The following is a 6,978-nucleotide window of genomic DNA, read 5'->3' as shown; positions in this document are numbered from 1 at the left end:
CGGTTTTTTCAACCAAAATTGGCCGAGAAAAAAAATGTGTTGCATTACTTATTGAACTGCCCTCGTAATTCCCACCATGCCCCGCGGCCAACCGTGCTGTTTTAACGTCGCAACGCAAAACCGTTCAGAAGTCATGACGACTTTATTTCGTATAGTTCAATAATTGTCACCCTATATCTAAAGTTTTATGGACAGGGATTATCGTTGTAACTTGTTGGAACTTCGTAACACCCGATATTGTAGGCATCACATTTTTATATCATTACGTTACCAGCTTTTAGCTTTGTCTGTTACGTGATTCGTGAGTTCCTATAAAAGCCACTGGCATCCCTGAGTGAAATTTGACTACTTATTTCGTAGTACTGAGAGCCTGAGCGCACCCTCTAGCAAGTTTCCTACAACGGCACAACAAGAAACATAGATTCACTACCTGCATCAGCTGCATCTGGTCAGAGACATATATAGAAGACACACAACATGTGTGGACGATTAGAATCCATGTGTTATGCCTTGGTGTGGCAGAGTACAACTAAACCTCTCACAATCTCTGCATTCATTGTACAGATGTTGAAAGGTGCACGCTACGTGTTGTAATACAGAGTAGTGGCTACATGGGGCGCTAATGACACTAAACATTGAGTCTTGTTTCCATTAGTTTCCAAAGGTTAATTAATTTGTTTCATATATTAGTGCTGCCTGTCATTTTGTTCTGCCACATTGAACTGTCTTTTTTTCTGGTCGTACTGCAGAATGTCGTATATTCTGTGGTAACTCTGCAAATCGATAAACAGCTATCACAGTTCAAAAGCTCGTTGTAAAACTGATTTGAGATATGAGTTCAACAACTCCTTAAAGACACTGGCGTTGCCCTATCAGGTATACATCCACAGAAATCCGACCAGTCCTACCAATTATAACCGAGCGAGGTGGCGCAGTGGTTAGACACTGGACTCGCATTGGGGAGGACGAAGGTTCACTCCCGCGTCCGGCCATCCTGATTTAGGTTTTCCGTGATTTCCCTAAAATCGCTCCAGGCAAATGCCGGGATGGTTCCTTTCAAAGGTCACGGCCGACTTCCTTCCCCGTCCTTCCCTAATCCGATGAGACCAATGACCTCGCTGTCTGGTCTCCTTCCCCAAAACAACCAACCAACCAATCCTACCGATTATTTCCACCTGCAACTTTTTCTCCTTGTTGCTCCCTCTTTTGTCAGATAAACAATGAAAGGTGACTTTCATGTGACAAGAAATAGTTGTGCAGGCTAGAGTTTTGATTCTAGCTCTCTTCCTTGCACAGGAAATTCACTGCCAATAGTGCCATCTGAGCATGCCTCAAACCTTTAACTTTTACTGGGCAATAAAGTCAACGTTCTCGGATGGGATAACTAGCAGTGTAGTGCCCACAGATCCCAGGGATGAGAGTTAGAACGTCAGTTTGTCATAATATTACTTACAGTTATGACAGCAAATATTCCGCTTAGAGTAAAGGAATTAAACATTAACTCGTGATGATGATGACGATGTTGGTGATGATAATTGGTTCCCAAAACTCTCAGAAACACCGTCATCCACGTTCTGTAAATCAACTGATATAAATATCTTTAATAATTCATAAATATCTTCGCTTATATTCCACCTAAACGTCTGACCTGATGTTAACAATTTACACAATCTAGCCTCATCTGCAGTGCATTCCTCTAATACGAAATTTATAAACATATCTCTCCTTAATTATGATAATTCTCATTTATTATCTGTCAGTTGCACGTTTTTAACTAAATTACATGTTTCTATCACTCTCGATCATCTTCAGACGGCGCTGATGACCTCGAAATTGACCGCCCGTAAGCCCCAAAACACACACACACACACACACACACACACACACACAATCACATCTTCAGATCCAAGCACTTGCGTCAGCAACTCGTCTTGTTTACTAAGAACCACATATCAGAACACTGTGTTTTGTCCTGATATGTTGTTCTGAGTGGGCAAGACGTGTTGCTGATGCAGCTACTTAGCTCTGAAGATGATACAAAATGATCGAAACATGTATTGTAATCAGAAATGTCCAAATGAGACGAAACAACAAATAAGAATTATTATGTTAATTATCTAAACAGTTGCTGAATATCTCAAGACGGTTCTTTGACTGTAGTGACTGTCTCTCCTTATTTGTGCTATGCGCATAGAATCTCTTCACTTGTTGCGTTATTTTTGCACTCAAATTTTAAAATCCTTCGACCACACTATCTCTGAAACGTCCCCAATATCTTCTGTCACTGTTTTATCTGTGCATACTTTTCACTTCCATAAGCAGCTGCGCCCTAGATATGTAGTATAAAAACACTTTAGACAGGTAAACAAATGTTTGTGAACACTGCTACGCTAAGAAACTTACATTCGGCTGACTTGAACGAAGTAGTGTGGATTAGGTAAGTGACAGCACACAAATGGTTATGAACTTGTGTTGCGTCTTGCCGAAGTGGCGTCAAATCGAAAGACTTGCACGCGGCGGTCTACCCGACGGGAGGCCCTAGTCGCACGACATTTTATTTACCCCAGATATAAGAACTAACTGAAAGCATTCGGGGATTCTGCTGTCACAGAGAAGATTCATCAATATTTAAAAGACCCTTTGTTTTTCAAATTCTTAAAAAGGCCGTGGATATGGAACGATGCTAAAAAGAAGTCTTATAGACAAAAGTGTGCAATTCCTAGGTAATATTACTTGGATTTAACGCATAGATGTATATTGACGAGGATGGTAGTCTGTTCGCAGATATGCGCAAGAAAAGAAGATATTTCACGACAAACTAAACAGACCAATAAGTCACATTGTCGATGATTAGACTAACCAAAACCCAAGTGAAGTCATCAAAGGTGTACGACGAATTACACAAAAACTGTAAAAGTCTTTTAAAAATTAGAAAAATACTGTATATAAATGTACTCAAGTTTCTTATGTGCATTGAGACAAATATTAGTGTCAAGTGTTGCTACACAGTAAAAATTTTTTGACTGAATGTGGATAGTGGCTCTTTATTTTGTTTGTTCGGCGGGTAAGTTAGAGTTAAATACTTCTTCGTGAGCATTGAATGTGAAATTTAGTATTTCGCGAACATTATCCTATACAGATACCGTGTAGTGACAATGATCTGTGCATGAGATAAATCTACTTGTGTTTGAAGTTTCTGCAAAAGAGGGGAGCAGGAGGTTAACTGTCATCGTGAAGCGTAGATACATATCCTGTCTATGTCTGTACTCAACAGTCAAACTTACAGTGTGTGGAAAAGGGTACTTTTGGTATCACTACGAGTTACCCGCTTTTCTGTGCGAGTCGCAAACACTGTGCGGGTAAAACTGCTGTCGATAACCCTCCCTGTGACCCGAATTTCTCTGGTTTTTCCATCATTATCGAAGAGGGAGATGTGCCTGCTATGATCATCGTATGCTGCACGAATCGTCTTAGAACGTGAGCGCTCAGAAATTTTAATAGTAAACATTTCCATTGTACCGTTTTCCGATGGTGTTTGATAAGCAGCTCCCTGACGATCTGGCATTTGCTTATCGAAAATATGACAAAACGTGCCGCTCTTCTTTGGGTTTTCTGTATCCCCTCTATTAATGCTGCCTGGTAAAGGTCGCAAACAGATGAATAATAAGAACAAAGCGAACAGGTCTTTAATTGTTTGACTGAATCTCAGTTTGGCATATTTCAGTCTAAACATTCAGGAAATTTGTAACTGTAGTGACTAGTTCAAAAATGACATTGCTACATTGTCCTCTGATCATATGATGGCTTCCGTCAAGTAAAGATTAAGCACGAGGGGAAAGTTTGGTAAGGTGGTCACTTCAAGGAAATTGTTTTTCTCTGACCTCAATTCATAGATAAGTATGTGAAATATGTCCGTATAAACAGTATATATTCTGTTACTATAAAACAGACGTATTCTTAGTCCAATTCTCATTTTGCAGGAATAAAAGTGAGCGTAAATGAATGTCTGCCGAATGACCATTTTACCAGTTGGGGAAGGTGGGCAGAACAGAGAGAAGGAAGAATAAGACTCAGATGAATATTTTGGGATACCGTGGATAGGAAGGGATCGTGAAATGAAGATGGCACACATTTCTAGAATAAAATAAATTTGAACTTGAGAAGAAGTGTTTGAATATATTAATCATTTACCAAATTATACAAAATGTTAACAGATTTTCAGTTTCCATGTTAAACAGTAACCCCATTGTCATGTGTTCAGAGTCAAATTACGTTGAAAAGTAATACCATAATGACACATAGACATGTTATTACCCTCCCTACAACCCAGTCGTTCTGCATGAGCTCACTGCATGTAGTTTGAACATCTGAGCCAACATTCATTCTCTTTAGAGGTAGAGAAGATTTCGTTGCATTACATTCAGTATCCTTGTCTTCTTCACTGTATTCTCCAAAACGCTACCTCTTGCTGTTTACTGGATCCTTCCACTATGAAGCCTTTACTTTTTTATTATTCATTTAAACAGTTCAGACTTTTCAGTCATGTCTTCTGTTTCTACCAGCTTCCTTCTTTTCTTGTTAATATGGTTATCTTGCTTCAATTTACCTCGTAACAGTTCAGTTTTTTACGCGCTCGACGATATCGTCATTGCCTTGCCCTTTCTTTGGCTTTTCTTTGTTTGTTGATGTTGTTGTTGTTTTGACCTAATTTTCTTTTGGCAAAGGTATGACGTGTCTTCGACTTACTGCAAAGCATGACGGTTATGTTGTAATTTCATTTATGTCAGAGACGAATGGGCTTACGTTGTTATCACTGCCACTCATTTCTCCATTACGCGTAACTCCAGTTTCATTTGCAACTTTTGCTATAGCATCCAGTACCTGTTTCATAGCTTGGGAAGCGTATGACTGCTGCAATGATTTTCTTAAATAATTTGATGCCATCTTAACATATATCTGTAATAAAGGAGCAAACCATTTTATCTGTATCAGACACCACAAGCCACCTAATGGAGTGTGGTCGAGGGTACTTCTGGTACCACTTACTGATCCCTCCTACACCCTTCCATTCGTGAGTGGAACATGGGCAGGATGATTGTCGGTAAGCCCCTGTATTGGCCGATAATTTCTCAAATTTTCTCGTCGTAGTCATTACGCGAGATGTATGTGGGAGGTAGTTATATGTTGTCAGGTTATATGTTGTCCGATTCTTCCCGGAAAGTGGTCTCTCAAAATTTCCTTATTAAATCTCTCCGTGATGCACAACGCCCCTCTTGTGACCTCTGCCAATGGAATTTGTTGACGTCTCGGTAATTCTCTCGCGCCGACTAAACGATCTCGTGACGAAATGCACTGCTCTTAGTTGGATCTTCTTTATTTCTTCTATCAGTCCTACCTAGTAAGTATCCCATATTGACGAACAATACTCAAGAATTGCTTGAACAAGCACCTTATAACCACGTTTCCTTAAGATTCGTCCTACGAATCTGTGTGACATCTGCTTTTCCTGCTATTTGCTTTATGTGGCCATTCCGCTTAAGGTCGCTCTGAATAGCTACCCCTAGATATTTTACGGTAGATATGGTTTCCAGTAGTTTCTCCTCAAGAGCGTAGTTGTACAGTAGTGGCTTTCTTTTCTTATGTGTACACAATATGTTACAATTATTTATGTTCATATAGTTGTTAATTCACCAATTGCTTATTTTATGTAGTGCTACTGCCTTATTATCAATTAAGTTGTCTTGAAAAGAAGTAAATGTGCTTGACCACTTTGCCCCGTGAGACACAGTTACCATAAATGATGTCTGAATACGAAATTACATGACTTAGGCATTCTATGAACACATGGTTTCGAAGACTAAAAATAGTTTTTTACTAGCGTTGTAGCAATTAACTGTCACTATATATTTTTAATTCACGCAAATGAATTTGTCATTTACCTTATAACCTCACATCAGATGTGCGCGTATAAAAAACACAAAATATTTCAGTGCAGACGAGCTCGTGCAACTATCGCCACGAAACTCTCTGGAAATACCCTATGGAAATACCAAAGAAGTCTCTTTGAATAGTGTTAAATTTTCGACACTAGGCAGCAGCACCGTACAAATCGATAACACTAACGGGCCATGTTTTATTCGCCCTGGCCACTATAGCCATCCTTACCGTACATATATTTACCACTATCGCTTGATATTCAGTATAGTAGTAGTAGTAATAGTAGTAATAGCTTTATTCGTCCGTAGATCTCTTTTTACAAGGCTATAGGACATGTCAAAGTATTTACAAATGGTATAACGGTACAGAAGCTGCCCATGCAATTGTATGTCCAGGTTACAATTGTGAGTTTCTGCGAGAATAATATTGTACTGCTCGAATTATTTAACTTTTTCAACGGAAGTGCAATGCACTTCAGTTTTAATAGGACCCCGGACACAGAAATCCAGAGGATTGAAGTCAGCTAATGTTGGAGGCCAAGTCACAGATTGTGCTCGACCCAGGCGTTAGATGTCTTACAGCAGCAGCATAATGTGCCCTTGTGCCATTATATTCGTACCACATTTCCCAAACACATTCCCTGTGTGAATGAGTCAAATTAGATGGGACTTAATCGAAAACCTTACACTTCAAATACATTTGTGCTAACTAGAACACTACTTCATACTGAAGTCACCGGATATTCGAAGTTTTGTTATAAACAGCTTGTTTGCGGACCCATGTCTTCTGGAACTTTGTTGCTTCTACTATCATATACTTTGGTTCAAATGGTTCTGAGCACAATGGCACTTAACATCTTTGGTCATCAGACCCCTAGACTTAGAACTACTTAAACCTAAGGACATCACACACATTCATGCCCGAAGCAGGATTCGAACCTGCGACCGTAGTGTTCGCGCGGTTCCGGACTGAAGCGCCTAGGACCGCTCGGCCACCGCGGCCGGCCATATACTTTCACCTGTGTCAGTTTTCGCTGTTAAG

The sequence above is a fragment of the Schistocerca serialis genome, chromosome 2 (assembly GCF_023864345.2).
Source record: "Schistocerca serialis cubense isolate TAMUIC-IGC-003099 chromosome 2, iqSchSeri2.2, whole genome shotgun sequence".
In the NCBI taxonomy this organism is placed as follows: Eukaryota; Metazoa; Arthropoda; class Insecta; order Orthoptera; family Acrididae; genus Schistocerca; species Schistocerca serialis.
This window is presented reverse-complemented; position numbering follows the sequence as displayed.